Consider the following 21933-nt stretch of genomic DNA (forward strand, 5'->3'; position numbering starts at 1 on the left):
GCATACTTAGGTATGTGAAGTCCACATTGCAGTATGGACTACTTTATGAGACTAGGGTTCAGATACAGCTGCATGGATACACTGATGCTGATTGGGCTGGTAGTATTTCTGATAGACGATCTACCAGTGGATATGTGTTGTCTTGTGGGAGTGCTGTAGTCACTTGGAGCAGCAAGAAACAGCCTACAGTTTCCTTTCGAGCACAGGGGCCGAGTACAGGGGTGCAGCAATGGCTGCATGTGGGGTAGCTTGGTTGCATAAGCTACTTTATGATATGCATCAGCCTACAGATGGGCCAGTTGTCATTTATTGTGACAACATGAGCAATATACAGTTGGCAAATAACCCAGTCTATCATGCTAGAACAAAGCACATTGAGGTGCATTATCACTATGTGCGGGAGAGGGTTTTACTAGGTCTTATTGATCTAGTTTATGTCAGCACAGAGGATCAGGCAGCTGACATATTTACGAAGGCATTGGGCACAGAGAAACTGCGTAAGTTCAAAGACCTGCTTGGTGTGTAGGAAGTGGGATTGAGCTCGAGGGGGAGTTTTGAGATATCGAGCTCCACTCGTGATATGCCAGGGTGACCGTTGTGCATTTATGTCACCGACGTGTCAGTTGCAGATGCGGTTGGTACACCGCCCATGAATAATAGCTAGATGACAGCTATCCTTATCTACTCTAGTTCGTGTCTCAGTTAGTATGCCACCTTAGTTAGTTGTCTTTGGTTTGAGACTCATATATAGGGTTCTTCTATTTCTTTGTATGAGACTTCTTTTTGGCTTACACAACTAAGAAGAGGAAAACTGTTTTCAACCTCCACCTTTGTGTGTATTCCCCCATTGTGCAAGCAAGAAAGCTACAAGTGAGACTCCTTCCTTCTCTCCCACAATCTTGACAATGGCCGCCCCCCCTCGGTCTACTAGTTGGCGGTGTAGTGGGGGGTTAATTATTCTTTTATTTTAAAAAAATTGTTTAATTATGGGGGGTCATTCAGGGGGAGGATGGGAAATGTTATACAATGAGGCCCTGTTCTTACCTTTTGCAGCTTTTCCTATGCCTAGTGGCAATCAATTACTATCCACTACCGAGATCCTTGCCTTGTTGTAGAAGGAAACATCTATTCCTTTGGTAGCACATAAAATTATCACTAGCTCAAGAGTATTAGTGGCCCATATTACCTCTCCATTATGCAAACAATTATGTCAATTCCTCCAAGACAAATTCATGTCAGGCAAGCCTGCTTCAAAGTGTTTGTCTGGAGAACTATTCACAACCTCTGTTAGGATCTAAGAAGGGATTAAACTTAATTAGACAACCTTTATGTTGGGGCCAAGATGGATCAATATTTTCAGTGAGTCATGAAAGGTCAACTTAGTGATGTGTCCTATGGAGTTTTCCTGCTGCAGAAAATCATTCAGTTCTGGCACCTCCCTAAGGTGGCATTTCAATGCCTGATCCTATTCCTCTTCCACAACAATCTCTTCCACATGTTCCTTCTCCTCCTTTGGAAGTCCATACTGCAATGTGGACTTTACATACCTGAGTATGCGTCTAGCCGCATCCAAATGCGGTTTCCTTGGAGCCTGCATAAACTGACTTACCAGTCCAACAGCATAGCTCAAATCTGGCCTGGTAATAGTCATATAAATCAAGCTTCCTACTATGCGTCTATACATAGTAGGGTCTTTCGGAAGCTCACCTGCATCTGCACTCAGCTTCACATTCTGCTCCAAAGGAACTGAAATAGGCTTACAGCTTGTCATTCCATATTTGGACAGCATGTCCAATCCATACTGCCTCTGCAAGAGCTGTATCCCACTTGGTGATCTAATCACCTCAATGCCCAAGAAATAACGCAGCTCTCCCAAATCCTTCATCTCAAACTTCTACTTCAATAGCATTTTCACATGAAGGATATCTTCATCACTGTCACCTGTCATAATCAAATCATCAACATAAATGACAAGTAGCAATACCTTTCTCTGTTTTTCTCACATAAAGTGAGAAATCTGCCTTGGAAATCTGAAAGCCAATAGTGACAAGATACTATCCTATCTTGTCAGACCATGCTCTAGGTGCTTGCTTCAAGCCATACGAGGCTTTCTTCAACCTGCAAACAAACTCAGGATGAACAGCATGCACATAACCTGGTGGCTGCTCCATATAGACCTCTTCTTGCAAATCACCATGCAAGAAGGCATTCTTTACATCCATCTGATGTAAAGACCATCCCTTTGATGCAGCCATAGCAATGACTGCTCTTACGGTTGCCATCCTTGCAACCGGATTGAATGTTTCTTCATAGTCAATGCCATATGTTTGTGCATACCCCTTGACTACTAATCTTGCCTTGTATCTGTTCACAGAACCATCTGCATTGTGCTTCACCTTATAAACCCACTTACAGCCAATTGCATTTTTACCTTTAGGCAAAGGTACCAATTCCCATGTAGCATTTGTTCCAAGGCATCCATTTCTTCATCCATGGCTTTCTCCCATTTTTCTTTTCCCATGGCTTGCTCAAAAGAAGTGGGTTCTGGTTCCTGTATCACTTTGACCATATATGCATAGTGAATGGCTGTAAATCCATCGTATTTCTGCCTATCCAAAGGATACCTAGCTCTGGTAGACCTGCGCAAAGTAGGTTCATTCCCAGGTGCTCTCAAAACATCCCTGGTCTTCCTTACTCCAGGTGTAACAATAGAAGGAATACCCAACTCATCATCAATGCTCTGTTCTGAGCCACTGGATTCACCATCCACATACGAGTGACCTGCATTCACATCAAATATGGGCTGATCTACCTTCTCTTTTCCTTTTCGTGATACCTGCATACCACTATCTGCATTGCTTTGAGAAGATTCTCCTGATCTCAATCTGCCTGTCCATGGTGAAGAATATGAACCACTGCTAGAGGACGCTCCAGGTCCATTGATATCTTGTGACTGCTGCTGTAAATTCTGTGCAGCATTACCATTTTGTGCATCTACATTATCAATCACATTTACTGGTTTATACCAGCTACTCATCTCATAAAAAATAACATCTTTGCTCACTGTAAACGTACGAATAGAAGGGTTATAGCACCTATACCCTTTCTACTGCAAAGAGTAACCAATAAAGATGCACTTCTCAGCTTTTGGATCCAATTTGGATCTCAACTCATCTGGCACATGAACATAGGCAATGCAGCCAAAAATTTTCAAATGAGAAATATCTGGTTTCCTACTAGTATACCTCTCCTCTGGAGTCACCCCATGTATTGCTGCAGTGGGAGTCCTGTTCATTATGTAGACTGCTGTAGCAACTGCCTCAGCCCAATAAAAATCTGGCAGGTCTTTTTCATTGAGCATGACATGAGATACCTCTCCAATATGCATGTTTTTCCTTTCTGCAATTCCATTTTGTTGTGGGGTATGACTGCATGAATATTGCTGCTTTATGCCATGCTCCTCCAGGAACCTTGCAAACTCATTTGAGAGGTACTCTCCCCCTCCATCTAACCTTAGGCATTTTATTTGCAGGCTTGTTTCTTTTGCAACCATAGCTTTAAGAGTTTTGAAATGCCCAAAAACTTCACTTTTCTTTTTCATAAAATACACCCAAACTTTTCTGCTATAGTCATCAATAAAAGTGACAAAATAATGATAGCCTCCAAGAGATGCAGCTTTAGTAGTCCACACATCAGAGTGGATTAATTCCAATGGCTTTTTACTTTCTTGAACATGTCTAGGAAATGGTTTCCTTTCCTGTTTTCCAAACTGACAGGCTTCACATACCTTATGCATTTCTGCAACCTTGAATTTTGGCAATCTTGCAACAATATTTTGGGCCTGCATTGATTTAAGTCGCTGTACATTAACATGACCAATGCGTTTATGCCAGATATCAATATCTGCAACTACACCGGTCCCATGTGCAAACATTGCTGCACTCAATTCAGGCATGTCTGCATCCAATGTAAACATTATGCTCTTCTTCTTTCCTTTTGCTATCAAGCGACCTTTATTTTTCATATCCTCAACAAAACATCCATGAGGATTAAATCTAACCTACAAGCCCTGCTCAACCATTTGACCAATAGAAACCAGATTCTTGGTGATATTCGGGACATGAAATACATCGGACAGGTATTTCTTTTTCCCATCCTGCATAGACAAATGAATTTTTCCAATCTGCACAATAGGATGTGCATTATCATCACCAATCTCCACAAATCCTGGTTTTTCCATTTTTCTTGCATCCTCCATCCATTCTGCATGACCTGTCATGTGGTTTGATGCACCTGAGTCAACATACCATATATCATTGCTTTCTTCTGCACTTGTCATAGAATTGTTCATGTGCTGCACCATAAACAAATGCTCATTTCTGTCATCACCCTGTCTACTAGAAGATGCATAATTCCCTTGTTGCAATTTTCCATTCATGATGTCATTCTGCTTTTTATAGCAGTCTTTAGCCATATGACCCATTTTACCACAGTAGTAGCATTCAACATTACTGTTTGCATTTTGGCCTCTTTGCCATCCACCACGACCTCTTTGGCTCCCCCTGCCTCTAGAGTTACCACGTCCTCCTCCATAGGACTGGTTTTCTTGAGTTTGCTGCATATTCTGATTTCTACCACGACCTCCAAATCGGCCTCCTCTACCTCTGCCTCTACCTCTTCCAGCATTTGAGTAGAAGACAGTTCTTTTGAAGTTCCTCCTGAAGAAGATGCACCACCATTTCTCTGCGCCTCAGAAATTAGAAGAGCAATCAACTCCTCAAAATCAGAAAATCTTTTGCGAACTGAAATGGATGTCCGAAACTGTGCATAATCCTTTCCTAGACCATTCAAGGTCACAAAAACTAAATCATCATCTTCCACTGGCGACCCAATGGAAGCAAGTGCATCTGCAATCTTCTTCACCTTCATGTGGTAGTCATTGATGCTCATACTTTCTCTTTGCACATTATGCAACTCTTGCTTGAGCTGCATTTTCCTGGCTTGCATATTTGTGCTATACATTTTTGACAAAGTATCCCATGCCTCCTTTGGCGTACTTGCATCCTGAATATGCACAATCATAGAGTCTGAAATACTGATAGACAGCCAGTACATAAATTTCCTGGCTCTCTCATGCCATGCTTTGAATGCCTGCATTTGCTGTTGATTGGGAACATCAGGAAGAACTGGTTCTTCTTCATTTCCTGCAACAAATTCCCAATATCCTTTTCCCATAAGGAAATTCGTCATTCTAAACTTCCATGCTTGGAAGTTGTTCTTATCAAGCTTTTCAGTGACAATCTGTGAAAGAGAATCAGACGCCATTATAGAACACTGCAAAAAATTCTGTCACTTCAAAGAACACAGCTTCAGCCTCACAAGGGCAAATCTCCAAAACTAGCGAAAGTGGTATTTGACCACACAGTCACTTCCTAGTGACGATTTTACATCAACAAGCAACAAGGATGATTCTGTAACTCCCAATGTCTTTGCGCACAGGCATACGATGCAATTTCTACAGTAACTTTTCACCGACCTGTAGAACAGTGGGGGCTGCACAGCATAAAACTGGGCCTTTTTCTGAGTGCATGTAGAAAACTTCCCCCTCTAAAACAGGCCCCGAAATGGCCTCAAATAAAAAAAACAGGGTCGCCAAGGGCTAAAGCCCATTCGCGTAGCATATACTGCCCTCTTACTTCATCGCGAAGGGTGTCTCAACTTGAGACAATGCACTCTTGCAATTTCCGGCTGTGATACTTGCAGAGATCTGCTCCCAAAATAGAAAATAAAAGCAACACTGCTCCTCTTACCAGAACACCGCGAGCTTGGCTTGCTTTCTTGAGCTCCTTACCACAAACAAGGCTCTGATACCATGTCAAGATTGTGGGAGAGAAGGAAGGAGTCTCACTTGTAGCTTTCTTGCTTGCACAATGGGGGAATACACACAAAGGTGGAGGTTGAAAACAGTTTTCCTCTTCTTAGTTGTGTAAGCCAAAAAGAAGTCTCATACAAAGAAATAGAAGAACCCTATATATGGGTCTCAAACCAAAGACAACTAACTAAGGTGGCATACTAACTGAGCCACGAACTAGAGTAGATAAGGATAGCTGTCATCTAGCTATTATTCATTGGCAGTGTACCAACCGCATCTGCAAAAACTGACACGTCGGTGACATAAATGCACAATGGTCACCCTGGCATATCACGAGTGGAGCTCGATATCTCAACAGCCATGTGTTGACACGGGGGGGGAGGGGGGGCTAACGCGTGACAACGGAGGGAGGTGGGGTGCTGCCGTGTGTCAATGGAGGGAGGTGGGGCATTGCCATGGATGACGACATGGGCAGGGGGTAACAATTACTTCACTTCCCCTCCCCCATACTCTGCATGATGGCGGCGGCGGTCATCTACCTAGCCATCCTAATGGGAATAAGGGGGGGCCTCCATACCTTACCAATTCCCCCCCCCGAATACACTATATAAAGGGCCTTAGGATTAACAAGGAGGAGGATTGGGGATCGTGATTCCTCCATGCTATTTGACTAGAGAGAGAGTGAGGGACAGAGTAAGAGGAGAGAGAGAGAGAGAGGGAGAGAGAGAGAGAGAGAGAGAGAGAGAGAGGGGGAAATTTTCCATGTTTGAAGGATTCCAAGCTTGCCCTTCTTTCCCCCCCCCCCCTTGTTGATGAGAAGATACTCATGGGCGGATTCCTTCAGCAAGGAGTCAACTCTCTTGTAGCATGGGTGCGTAGCCGCGAAGCAAAAGCCAAATTATATGATGCCTCCCAAGCGAAGTAAGGTCCAATCGAGTGCGAGTCTTGCATCAACCAATGGAGCTATGGGTCAAGGAACCCTGTCACTTGGTAGCCAGGTGTGCCCCATAAATCCTACTTTGATGGGAACTCTTAAAAATGTAGTTCGACTTCATTGGGAAGGGAGAAGTATTCTAGCAAAAATTTATGATAACTAACCACCAATTAGGTTGCATCAATCAAGCATGTTGGAAATTGTGTTGTACTGCACTCTGGCATGACTTGGAACAAACAACTTGCATAAAAGATTTTGCATTTGTGCACAATGAATGGCAATGACTTTATTGATTGAACTCGTAGTGATTTATGCACTAGCATTGGCATGCTTAAGAAGTAAAAGAAACTGACAAATGGGTTATCAAGACGATAAAGCATATCCATCAATAAGCGGAAATCATACTTTTTGCGTCGCGAAATTTGTGAAATTAGAAAGATAGGAGTAAAATCTTGAATCTAGTCCATGACAATAGTGAGTTACTACAATAACGGCTAGGTATGTTTAGATCTTTGCAATATTAAGCCGGGTATTAGGCTCCTATAAACCTTTAGAGAGATGTAGCTCGCACATGCTTTAGGCCTAATATCTTCGTGCTTCTCGTAAAAAAGAAAAATACAAGCCTTTATTTATGATTTACATAAGTGCATTGAAACAAATTCCCAAAGAGTAGAACTCCGAATTGCATCATCGACTTAAGAAGGACTCGCATCTAGATTGTGTGGTATCATGGACAGTTCAAGTTGCAGTGCTAGGGATTTATCTTAAGGATAGTTATTAGACATACGTATGAAGTGCTAAACTTTTTTACCCAAGGCAATTCAACAGGATGAGTCCTAAATATGCAAGGATAGGGCTTAACTTGACTTATTTGAGGTTAAAAAGTAAATGATCCAAACTATTGTTACATTCATAGGAGGACCTGGAGGCGAGTAAATCACTCATTGGTCTCTATGCTACATCTGGCCCCAATAATGCCAAAACAAACTTGATGATATCACCCTTAACCATGACACAACTCAATGTTAATACAAGAAAATTCAAGTGTCATTTTTCCAAGACCAGAACCCTGGACTAAAGGCTAGCAAGCTAGGATAGCTACCATACGAGAACTATCAGGAGAGGTCTCTCTGCGATTGATTTGAACATAGGAGGATGCTTGTATGATAAGTGGGGCTTTGGCTGTAAATTCTCTACCTTCGGGTCCTACTCAAACAATCAGTGCGACTCAAGATAGATTCTTGAGGGCCTTTGTTACTAGTGCAAGGCAGAATCTTGGAGGTAATAAAGCGCATCCTCATGGATTGTGGATATTATTCCTTTTAAACAAGACTTGTGTCTCAGCTAAAATGCTAATATTAAGTTTACTTCTAAGGAACCTATTTGAAATTGTTTTCGTGTTAGTGCCATAAGATTGCGTGAATGACCCCTGTTTCCTGAAGGGCTTAATTAAGGAAGCTACTTTTAAATGTCGCACATAAATGTGATAGGGCGAATTAGATAACTAAAGTATACCTATTGAGGGAAGGGGGTGGGTAGAACCCCCGATGGGTCAGTCCTATATGGAAGGGTGGTCCCAGAGAACTAGGAGGCTTCTCACAAGATTTTACCATCATTCGACCCTTTAGGCAGCATGGGTTAGTACCCGATTCGTACCATTTTAGGGGATCGGAATGGGAGTATGACCTATGGGTAGAGGGGTTGAGCGGCGCATCCATCTCTTTTCTCATTTTCCTTGAACCAAGTGCTGTATGGATCTACTTAGGATTGGGTAACTCTGCATAAAGTAGAATGACCAGAAACCCTAACCACTAGGGACTCAAGTTTTAGGTCGATCCTAGTGGGTTCGGCTGCGAACATTCCATTGGGAGGCGGACTTAGGAAACCCTAGGTGACAAACCTCGTGACATTCTATAGGAGTGTTGAGCGGCAATGCTTAGATTCGTTTCTTGATGGACTGCAAAAGTGCTTGGATAGCTAATAGATGGGCATGTCAGAGTTGGTATGATAGCTGACCAAGGACTAAAACAATTAGGAAAAAAATCAATAAGAGTGAGACGATGTTTTCATTAGAAAATGTTTTTCTTTTTACTTGCTTGTGGACTATTGCCGCTTCCAGACTTACGAGGCATAGCAGGTTCCTCGTATTTTATATCATGTTCAAGATAGCTATGAAATCTTCAAGCTATCATAGACGGTTTTACATGATGGGGATCCTAGATCGGCTCTATAACCCCTCATCACTGTATGTGGAAAGGCGTTGGACTTCGAGCATGGGATACTACTACATAGACGCCAACTGACTTGCTCATCTTCAAAACAATCTGAAGAGGTTAAAGTGGTTGGAAGACTTGAAGATTATCAAGTTATTCATCTTCCATGAGGCTCGTGTGAACTCAACCCTACACATCGGACGCGGCAAGTAGATCAGAACTCTTACACTACGAAGAGGTGGTTAAAATTTTACCAGCGGAAAGAATTAAAGTAATGGAATAAAATGAATGCCATGGCTATCAAAAATAGGGATTTCCTGAACTTCCCATGACTTATCACTTCTATCCCTATAGCTAAATCCAATAGGGAATTATTAACCTGGTGTTAATGTAACTCTTGAAAAGAAAATCATTTTAGCCAAACCCTATCTATTCCGCAATAATTGTACTTGAGGCTTATGCTTCTCTATGGTTAAATAATAATTTTATGTTAATTTGAATGATTGCATAGTAGCAATGGAAAATATGTGCTCATTGATTTAAGTTGTATAGGGATGTGTAAATGCAATCCTAACACAGAAAGTTTAAATTGGTAACCAGATACAACCCCAAGCACAGATCCAAAATCCTGTTTCTGCACTAAGCCCAGTAGAGGCACAAGAGAAGAAGTTTCTTCTCAAACAAATTAAACCACCAGAATTTGACGGAAAAGGGAAGACTGTTGAAGCTGATGCTGAAATATGGATTGAATCCATGGAGAACTATTTTAGTGCAACTAGAACAACACCTATGAACCAAGCCATGATTGCCAAGCTCAAGCTCATCGATGAAGCTAGGCTGTGGTGGAAGCAATGGTGTAAAGACCAAGTAGTCACTAAAAGCACAATAACTTAGAAAAAAATAAGGAAGTAGTGTGGGGAAGGTATATGCCACCTGCATATAGAACTCAGAAGATGAATGAGTTCTTTAAGTTGAGGCAATTGGGCCTGTCTCTAGAGGCGTACGGCTCAAAATTTGTTTCCTTTGCTGAAATATGCCCCGACAATGAGTATCCCCCAACAAGTCTCAAAGTTTTGTGATGGGCTGAATCCACCAATAAACACTCGGTTGGAATCAATGCATCCTTCGGATTTGTAAGATGCATTGATAAGAGTAGGACCTATTGCCCAAGAAGTCCAGACCTTGGGCTTACAGAGACCAGAATCTAGGGATGTGGAAAGCTCAAAAGGGCGCAAGGACACAGTCAAGGCCAATGGAAGAAGCCAAGAGAAAATGCAATCAATGACTTTGTCCCCACTCAAAGAAGTAATCAAAGCCTATGTTGTTTCCACTACAATGAACCTAGACACTTCAAAAGGGAATGTCCCAAACTTGGAAAAGATCGCCATCAAGGGAAATTTGGAGGCCAAGCTAGGGCTACCCATGGTCGTGGCCGTGCAACATTGGAAAGGGCAAAAACTTCCAATATTACCACTAAAGGATTTGACAAAGAAGAAGATCCATGCATGGAAGCTGAGATTGAGAGGGAAACCATTCATGCCACTCTCCATAAAAAAGGCCCAATCTGCCAATTCTCGATGATTCAAACACCATCAGACCATCAAGGTAAGAAATTCAAAACCATGATAGACTATGGCAATACTCATTCTTTCATTTCACCAACCTGTACAAGAAGGTTAGGAATAACCATTGTAGATGCACCCACTTTTCTTGTCGAACTAGCAAATGGGCGAGAAATCACTTGTACTAGACAAACTACTCAGGTGGAATTCCTACTCGAAAATGATCCCACAACTATTAAGTTTAGGGTAATGAATCTAGAAGTCCATGAATGCCTACCCGGGATGGATTTGCTAATCCCCAATGATGCTCACATTCATTGTGGAAAGGGTCAAGTCTCCTTTCGGAATCCTAAGGGTGAGCTAGTTACAACACAACGAGAAGCATGTAAACCAAAAATCCAACTAGCTAAGACAATGCGAATAGTTCAAGGAATAAGGAAGGGATTACCCATCTACTTGATCAAGCTAAACAAACAAGATCAGGTAGAGGAAACCAATGAAGAACCATCATGGTTAAAAGAATATGTGGATGTATTCCTAGAGGAATTGACTGAACTACCTCAGTCTAGGGAAGTGGATCATGAGATTAAGCTAATTGCAGGAGCTGCACCAATTGCGAAAAGGCCCTACAAGATGTCCATTCCCAAAGCCATTGAGTTAAATGAATAACTCAAACAACTACTGGACCAAGGGTACATATGTGCTAGCAGTTCTCCTTGGGGAGCTCGAGTCTTGTTCCAAAAGAAGAAGGATGGTACACTTCGCCTTTGCATTGATTATAGAGGCATGAACCAAGTAACCATAAAAAATAAATATCCCATTTTGAGGATAGATGAGTTACTCGATCAACTGCAGGGAGCACAAATCTTATCCAATATCGATTTAAGGTCAGAATATTATTAGATCCACATCAAGGATGAGGATATTCTGAAAACGGCATTCAATACCAGATATGGTCATTTTGAATTCACAGTAATGTCTTTTGGATTGACTAATGCCCCTTCCACCTTTAACATGCTAATGTAGAACATTTTTAGACCATATCTTGATGATTTCGTACTCATCTTTCTTCATGACACCTTGTTTTATTCCAAGGAAGAGGCTCTGAACAAGCAAGTTTTGATCAATTCAAGTATAGCTTAGTGACAGCGCCAATTCTGAAGCTCCCTAGCTTAAGCAAGGAATTTGAAGTTGTCACAAATGCTAGCTCACTTGCATTAGGTTGTACCGCCTTCTTTTGGGACGACCTTTGCTACACCAAGTAAGAGTCAAAATTGGGATAAGGATACTATCCGAAGAAAATAGCACAAGGTAACAGTCTGCGTGACTAATGTTACCCCATCTATCCCACATCACCGACCAACTATGACTGAAATAGTCAATATGGTTGAAGGATTGAGTGATTATAAAGAAGATGATTTCATGAAGGCTAATGCTGACTTACAACCTAGTTTCTCATCATTAGTCTCCATATCACCTTATAGCTTGAAGCCCAGGACGAGCATGAACAAGATAATAGTTCACAATGTTCTAGAGTTTAAAATCTAGATGGCCCCACAGAAAACACCATCATTGGACAGATTAGTGATAATGATATCACTGAAATCCTAAGTCAAGAGCACGAGTTTGAAGCACAAATGCAAAAAAGTTACAAGGGTCTAGGAGGATGAGCTAGACATAGTGTATCTGAGTCCTTGAACAAGACCAAACTAGTCAAGATTAGCATCCAAAATGCAACTAGACTTCTAGAAGTTTACTTGGGAATATTCAGATATGGAGGGCTTGGATCCCTATTTTTATCAACACTGGATTCCTCTAAATTTGGATAATGTCCCAATTCCAGATGCAGTGCTGCCAAATGAAACCTCGTATGGCCAAATTGGTAAAAGAAGAGTTGGATTGACTCTTGAGAGTAGGTTTCATTTCCCCAGTTGATGGTGTGGATTGGATATTCCCAATCGTCATAATCTCCAAAAAGAACAATAAGTGGTGAATATGTGTGGATTATAGGATGTTGAATGTAGCCACAATCTCGGATCCTTTCCCCATTTCTTACCTTGATACAATACTAGATAAAGTAGTTAGCCATGAGAAGTACTCTTTTCTCGATAATTTCAATGAATGTAATCAAGTGCGCCTTACTTGAAAAGACCAAGCTAAGATCATTTTCATCTCATTGCATGGGGAGTACATATATACACAATGATGTGGTTCGACCTCAAGAATGAAATATATAGCCACTACAAGATATAGGCCTTATACCGACGTTAAAAGCGACAAAAATGTTCATAAATAAATTTTCTCCCGTCGTCGCAAAAAGTGTCATTATTGGCGACGCTATAGAATATTCGATATCATTGTCATTATTAGCGTTGCTATTTACATCAGTGATACCGACGCAAATAGCGAGGTTGATAACAACGCTTTGCAACACATTTTGTGATGCTAATAACGACTCCTGCAGTAAATTTGCGACGCTAATAGTGACGGTAATAGGAAAAAAAAATTGTGGCTATAGCACTATGTCCTTTATTTGGGCCATACAAAATATTTTCTATAATGTGTACAATGCTCCTCTAAATAAAGGCAAAGTGTGCTTAAATCATAACATTGATATATGAAATAAATACATGATTGAATAATGAAAGCGACCAGTACAATCATGGCAAGATACTACTACCACATAGAAAATGTCTACATATATCACGTGACCAAAAAAGAAGGGTATGTGAGCTCCAAGGATCCAAGGGCGAGCTATTGACCTCACCATCCGAAACCTCATCCCGTTACAAAGGAGCATCAAACAAACTCTGCAAAAAAAGAAACAACTACACATCAGTCCACCATACAATAATGCATTCTAATTAAATATAGTAGCTACGGACAAGAAAGATGAGTGACTTATAGGGCTGCCACGTCCATACAAAATCTGTCGATCAATGCAGTGAGACCGTGTTTCTCTCTGCATATCAATTCTGATCAAGGCCGATGGGATTACGATTTTTAATGGAGTGCTGCAAAGAAAACAAAATACAACTGTTAGAAACACAATTGTCAGTACAAAGCATATTGCAAAAAAACAAGCAAGCAAAACAAAAGAAAAACTTACAACGTCCTCCAGATATGTCTTGTGGCCGCCACTCCCAAGATAATGAACCACTCTGGCCTCTAGTCATGCCCTCACTGCCTCGTGCTGGTGTCTCCAATGTCTCGGAGAATCTGTAGTCTCCTCCTTGAGTCAACGTAAGTCGTCTGCATCTAGCCACTCGAGCTTTGAAGCCCCACTCTTGAGTGCCTTACATGCGTCTAATTGTCTATGTGACATGTATGCATGCATGCACTCTATCATCGAGCCCATAAAAAACCTATCTGCTATGGCTAGTACTGGAAACTCCTCATGCAAGGATGCTACTATGCAGTCCTTGCTGCTCTCCGGTATGTTCTTCCAATGATCCAAGACATTGTGTCGAAAAACTTATTGGCACAACTCTCTCATGCGAGCCATCACCCTCCTCCCCTCATCATTCATGATGATGGCTCCTCACCTATCATCTACAAGGTAGGCATACCCCTCTAGGGTATGCCAAAGATGGGTCCTCTCCCACCTGTGACCACACTCCTGGGAATATCTAGGAGACCCCTATACATTTGGTGTACCTATCGGGGTAGTATGTCTCAGAGTAGCATCCATAGGGGTGCCACCTCTGTAGAGATGGCTGAGCAAAAGTCGGAGTGATTAGAGTAGACATCTCCACAGGTGTGACAAATCCCAGAGGTGATGCAACTCCAGCAGAACGACGAAACAGAGACACTGTGTCCGTACCTCCACAACAACCACTTGAGCAACGCTCTCTCGAATCGCCATGAGAGTGAGGAGTAGCACCTGTATCCCGAGCCGACCGTAGGCTCATTGGATCCAGATCTCTATAGCATCCCCCTGAACCACTCCCTCATCCACTCCGTGAACCGTGGGCTCACTGGATTCGGACCTCATCTGTTAGAAATTGAAGCATCTGAGTGCGCTGAACTAGATCTAATAGAGCAGCCTGATGGTGTCTAAGACAGATCCTGGTCTGCCATATCTATGATACTCGCCATCTGATCTGGAGACATACGCATGAAGATCTACTGTAGCTCCTTGTTGCTCATCCCTCGACTCATCCTGATGATCTAAGTATCCACAAAGGTTACTTGCACAGACAAAAAATGATGTTAGCATAATCAATATAAATTATACAAAGCACGGTAATATAAATCTTTAAAAAATGATCTTACTTAAAATGCATATCTTACGTACCCTTATAAGCGATTCGTCAACGAATTGAGTAGGTGGATGCTCCAAGTATGAAGTACCCTATGGTCCCTTGTGAATCTCCTGACACAACTCCACATACACTGGAAGGTCGATAAACATGTCACCACAAAAGGATGAGTCCACCTCATTCTCAAAGAATTCTTGGACTCTTGTATTTTCATCATTGTTACCCGATGTTGGCTCCTCTACATGCTCCAAGATTTTGGTGCCCTCCATATGGACCCTTGCAATATCGACCCCTCTATTTGCATATTGTCCTCATCTATGCTCGAAACATCGCTTTGATCATATACTCTCGCACTTCGAGGAGATGAAGGTATAACATACCACCATTGTGTTTGTCGAGGGTTTGGATAGAAAATTACATGTTCACAATCACGTATAAGATATATTTAACTGTTGTGACATGTACCATGTCGTAATACAATTAAAAAACACATGAGTTCATGCACATGTTCACAATGGGATGGCAACACAAACGTGTCGTGCAAATCCGTCCATTACTTTTTAGAATCTATTTCGAGAAATTCAGATGGACCTCATCAAACTATCCCTCTAGCTCCTTCAAGTACCACTTTGAACCACTGCATATCGAATAGGATCATGGAGAAGCTACATAATCCACCGTGACAATACTTTGCAAGTTTCCAAAATACTCCATCTCATCTATAACCGTGTTTGGATCCGTTGCTCCTCGTCGGCTCTCTTGCTCAAACCTTGCCATGATACCACAATCTGTTGTGGCGTGCATTTTGTCAATACACTCCATGTAGAAATGCAGTCCACGCGACCACGCTACACTATATATTTTGTACTATACATTGAAACACTCAATTAGTTGTCACATATAAAATATAGATACGACAAACCCTAAACATGTCATTATCTTTGGACTACATCCCCTCGAGAATTCCCACTCCTCGGTTGAGACCTCCGCCCCTTCGCAAGATGCTACGGTCAAAACTCCATGCAACCATTGCACTAACATAAACCGCAGCATCTCTTCCATGCCCTCGGGATATCGAATCGGTCGATGGCGTGTTACTACGTTGAAATTTAGATCACACTTCCTCTTGATCTTTCCTAGCTTGTTGGTACCTAGCGAGCCACGTCTCCATAGAGGCATGATGCAACATATAAAAGTGATTCACTTTCTCCTCCATTGCAGCATCCATTCTTTTTTCTACCCCATTTCCAACCACCACATCTCAGGTCAATCTATCATCGTCCTTCAACAACCATAGCATATTTTTGTCTGAATCCACCATTGGTAGCCATTGTGAAATATGCATTAGCGCCTCAAACTGTAATGAAGAAGACCTAACTATCCTAACTAAGGGGAAAGAGAGAGAGAAGGACTGCAGAAGAAGAGGGAGAGGAAAGAGAAAGGCAAGAAGAAGAGAGAGAAAGAGGGAGAGAGGAAGAAGAAGAGGAAGCCATGGAAGCTTGAGAAGGTGAAAAGAGAGTTTCTTGATAATTTCTGTCATGCCTCAAAATACCCTTTTACACCTTATATACCGTCAGTGTGATTGGTATGTTCCCATGCCATATTCCCGTGATCCCCATTCATTACAAATCATCCCGTCTCATTAAGTTTTGTCCTAAAAAACAAGAGATGCAGTTGTGGATTGTAAGGGTGTGCGGTAGGAAATCAGCCACCATAACTTTATGTGGGAAACTCCGAATGGGACAATTGAGGTGTCCTTAGGGAGCCCATGAGATGTACTTTCAGCTCATGTGGGTGAGGCGGGGCTGCAATTAGGTCAGGACCAAAACTAGTACAAAATAAAGGGTTGTCTAGGAATTTCTAGTGTGTAGTCCGAGGTGGTATGGCTGGAGAAAAACAGCCATAACTTCCACTAGTGAACTCCGATCGGGGCAAGTAAGGTGTCGTCACGGAGCCCTTGAGGTATTATTTCAGCCCATGTATGGAGGATGGGGCTGAGAATGGACGAGGACCAAATCTGGTACAAAACAAGTGGCTGTCCAGATGTAGACTGCAGCCCAAAAGAGGGATCATGGTGAAGTGCCAGCCAACACAGCCTCCTTGAGGTGTGGAAATTCATCTAATATAGATGCTGGGCACCAAGAGGATTCCTCTATTGGTAGACCTTGCCATTTGATCATATATTCATGTATGGAATGGTGTAGAGTTGCTTTTCACGTTGCCCAATGACCACTTTCGGAATGTACTAAATAAGGCCCTCCTCATCTATGGGTGGGAGCTCCTCTACATGATCTTTGGGAGTGCCAATGAAAGGTTTCAATTGGCTCACGTGGAAGACATCATGGATCTTAGTGGTGGGAGGGAGTTGGAGACGGTAAGCCAAGTCCCCGACCTTCTTAATGATCTTGTAGGGCCCATAGTAACAGTGTGCCAACTTGTTGCAAGAGCCGTCCTTTAGCGTGGCATAATGGGACTTGGGGACCTTGAGGAGTATCATTTCACCCTCTTGAAAGTCAAGGGGTCTTCTTTTTGCATCAGCATGGAGCTTCATGTGCTCTTGAGCCCTTTTGAGGTTTACCTTGCATTGTTGAAGTAGAGCTTGCATGCGGTCCAACTCTTCTTTTCCCAGGGGGTTGAGCTTTTCATTGAAGATCACGGTAGGAAGGGGCACCCCATAACCATACAATGCTTCGAAGGGAGAGACTCCAATGATTGAATGAGTGGAGTTGTTGTAAGAAAATTCAGCCAAGTGCAGCCATACGTCCCAAGAATTCTGCACATCATAACAAAAATGTCGCAAATAAGTTTCAAGCCACTTATTGACTCTTTCGGTTTGCCTATCTGTTTGGGGATGATAAGTTGTGGATGGAGCCAATTTGGTCCCCATGAAGCTGAAAATGGTCTGCCAAAATTGACTCATAAATTTGGAGTCCTGGTCATGTATTATGACTTGGGGCAAGCCATGCAACTTAAAAACATGCTCCATAAACTGAGTAGCAACTTGAGATGCTGTAAACTGAGATCCCGCCATAGGCCTCATTTGGATCCATGTCATGGATGCTGTAAACTTGAGAAGAGGAAGCCATGGAAGCTTGAGAAGGTGAAAAGAGAGTTTCTTGATAATTTCTGTCATGCCTCAAAATACCCTTTTACACCTTATATACCATCAGTGTGACTGGTATGTTCCCATGCCATATTCCTGTGATCCCCATTCATTACACAAACACCAACTAACCTTCAACCATGCTACCATCTGGCCAAGCTCGTTGTCACATAAAGCCTTTCAGGGTTTTCATGAAGCGCTCCAAGAAGAACATCCATCGTGTATGGACAGGTCTAGAAATCTCCACTTCATCTACAAGATGCACAAGAAGGTGGATTTGTATCGTGACCATGCTGGTAGCCAGGTATTTCTCAAAGAGACAAACCATCTCCACTACTCCCCGCCTCACACATTTAATAGAGGATGTCTTAATCTCCTTTTGTAATATATCAAAAAAATTTCCCCTGAATGTAATATATCAAATTAATTAACCAAAGGGGATTTTTTTTTTTCCCCTTATCCTCCCATCCGCGACGCGTCGTGCTGGAAGGGGGAAGGGGATAGGGGAGCCAGCAAGCTCCTCGCTAGAGCTTGCTCCGCTCCACAGTCATGCCTATCGACACGTTGAGGGGGGAGGATTCCCTCCCCTCCCCTATATAATGAGGGAGGGCCGCAGGCTTCTAAGAGGAAGCGAGAAGGAAGGACTAAAGACGAATGCTACCGGCAACTGAGGGATCTGCCTACTGTCGTGGAGTGGAGGAAGCTACGCCATTGCCTAATCTGCCACCCAGACCAGTTGCTGTCGACGCCGCCCTTCTTCATCCATTAAGTGGCCTTTTTCCTCCATGTGGCTGCCCACAGAAGCTTCTAAGGGGGGCTCCTTAAGCCCCCCTTCCTATACCCTTCCTAGACCTTAGAATCCTCCCCCCCCCCCCCCCCCCCTCTGTTTTGAAGCTCTAAAGCTTCTAAGAGGCCCTAAGCCCCCTTTCCCTTGGAACCACAGCCCCCGCGGGTTTTTTTAACCCTTAACCCCTTCCCGTAGAGCCACTAAACCCCAACCCATGTTTAAACCACCATAGCCCCCTCTCCCCTTGGCCTCAAAAACCATTAAGCCCCTCCGTGGTTTTTGTAAGCCTTCCTCTTGAAGGGTTTTATAACCTATTTTCCACCCTCCTCGGGATTTAAAAATCCTCCCCGTGGTCTTTTCCCATGAAATACCTTAGGGTCCTATAAGCCCTTTTCATATTGCAAGCCCTTAATCCTTCCTTGTGGGCTTCCACAAGCCTTCTCCAAGTGGGTTTATACCCCCACCCGAGATTTAAGCACCCATTCCCTCGCAAGTTCCACAAAGAAGAAGAGTATTGAAGCGATGGTGGAATTCCGAAAAGGAGTGTAAAGCTGCCTTCACGTTCGAAGGATTACAACTGCAATGCCACCTAAGAAAGTCCAAGGAGTAGCTACGGGAGGGTCATCTTCCGGTATCCATGTGGATATCTCACCCCAAAACTAGGTTTTTCCTTCTTGGTTTTATATCATTTTTAATTTAATCATGAAAGATGAATTGTTAGGGATAAGATATATTTTATCCTAGTTATTTACAATGAAGGAATTTAGTTTAGTTGAACATGCAAAATGGATAAAGTACAAACATAGTTTTCCTTCAAATAGTCTTATGCACTGAAACGAAATTATGAGCAAGATTATTTACCCACTAAAGTAGTATATTCAAGTTAAATCTTGAAGGAATAAAAACTGCATCTTGCACCATTAACCCCTATTCTTTTTACAACGAATCATCATAGAAGGTGAAATTCATGAAAGGTTTCTTATGTTGCTTAAACTCTAGGAAGTTATCATTGCTAAACTGCATATTTTAGCAAGGAAAAGATTGTTTATTTGGCATGAGTTTTGTTCGTAAGGAAAAAAGGAAGATTAATTGAATTTACCTAACCTCAAACTGATAAAGTTTAGGATTGAAAAATCAATTGACACATAGATAGCAAATCATGCAGAAGTGATCTCAATATTACCTTCTAAGAGTTAACCAAATTAATATAAACTTAGAAATACCTATGTTGTGAAATATGCATTGGGAATGATTTAAAAATCCAAGAAACGTTTATACCTTAAATACTTGATCTACCTTCTCTGATTGTAGGGTCAATAAATCGTAAACGTAAAAGAACTAGGGTTTGTCCCTGAGTTTCTTAAAGAAAATATTAAAAGGGAGACCCTAGGTCTGACAAATGTCAGCTTAAAGAAACTGAAACGGATTGTTTCATCGCATATTACAATGCAGGACTTGCATAGCAAGTACAAAGTCATATGGTCTTGTGATTGATTCACAAGAAGAAAGGTTAAATACCCTCAACAAGGATGGGGGATCCTTACGCAAGTTATCTTGCAAAAGGATATATTCTTTGATATCCTTCTAAATAAGGAAGGTTAAAAATCGGAAACTAAAGTAACCAATGAACTTTAGGGTTGACCAAGTTGGGTTAATAAGGTACGTCCTAACCCAGAATATAAAGGATCTTGCCAAGTTGCAAGGTACTCCGGATCGAGTGCTAGATGCATTCAAAAGGAAGGGTTCCTTCCTTAGCAGTTTGCCAACAACAAGATCGGTTAATGGAAATGTATGTGCTTGCTAGAGATTTTCGAGCACTGTTTGATTTATGAATTACAAATTAAATGAATATCTATACTCAGGTTGAAGACCTGAAGTGAGAGGCAGTTTCAGTTACCCTCGACTGCCTGCTTGACCCTAACCAAGGGGGTTTTGACCGCGCCGGGAACGTGGACCGAACCCGCCGCGAGAGGTCTCTCCATTGAGCTCTACTTGGAGCAGGAGGACGCTTGGGTGCCAGGGGGGGCTCTGGCCATAAACCCCTCGCCTTCCGGGTCCTGCCCAAGAGGCTAACATGACTCGGGATTGGATCTTGAGGCCCGCATACTAGTCTATGGGCAGAAGCTTGGAATAGTAATCCCTGTGGATTGTTGGATAGCCTTCGAGCAAATTATGGATAAGCCTACGAGCGGAACTCCTTGTATTTCAAAGATAAATATGATGATATGTTAATAAAGAACTTGTTTGATATTGTTTTTCTATGTCACATGATAAGATTACGTGAAGGAACCAGTGCTTAACGGTTTAATTAAAGAAGCTGATTGTTACATGTCCAAATTAATGTGTTAGATAATTACATAACTAAAACAAACCGAGGAAAGTGCGGAGGATGGGCCATGGGTCCGTCCTACGGTTGGGTGGTCCCGGTTGGCCGGGAACTTTTCTCAAATCTCGAAGAACAGCGGGATGATCGTCAAATGACACGAACAAGAAAGCGATGACCTAGAGTTATGTCTTACCCGATTTACGTTGTTTTAGGGGAACGGAATCGGACTATGCCTTATGGCAGAGAGGTTGAGCTTTGCATCCCTCTCGTTTCCCATTCTCTTTGAACCAAGTGCAACGTGAATCCGCTTCGGGCCTGGCGTTTCTGCGTAAAGTAGTTCGCTTGGGTCCGACGATAGTTATTGTTAGGAAATGACTAATCAGAAAAACCCCAATTCCGGTCGATCCTAAGTGGAAACGGCCAGAATACTTCCGCGACGTGGCAAATGCGGAAATCCCTAGATCGCAAACCCTGTAGCATTCCATGGGAGTGCCGGGCGGAGCTTTCTAGACATCCTTTCTGATGGACTGCTAAGACGTGTCCTGGATGATTCTAGTGGACACATTACACCTTCTGTGAGATCCATTGTACTAAAGTCGACAACCTGTAAATCGCCCCGCATATTTCTAGAGTAAGACATCCTACGATCGTGATCGGTAGTACCAGCTGCCACAAATAAGAAAGCATTATGAACAAGGACTACACTCCAAATAGTAAAATATGTAGACCACTTACAATCCATTCGTAGTAGTACAAACATGGCATATCTTATGTCAATCATGGGATTTTAGCCTTGATAATTGGTCGTCTTTAGAAAACGCAGACCTGAGAGAACGCATCATATCCGTCGGAGTGCAGATAGAATTGATTATTT

The sequence above is a fragment of the Lygodium microphyllum genome, chromosome 29 (assembly GCF_053477565.2).
Source record: "Lygodium microphyllum isolate KBCC chromosome 29, Lygodium_microphyllum_v1.1.10, whole genome shotgun sequence".
In the NCBI taxonomy this organism is placed as follows: domain Eukaryota; kingdom Viridiplantae; phylum Streptophyta; class Polypodiopsida; order Schizaeales; family Lygodiaceae; genus Lygodium; species Lygodium microphyllum.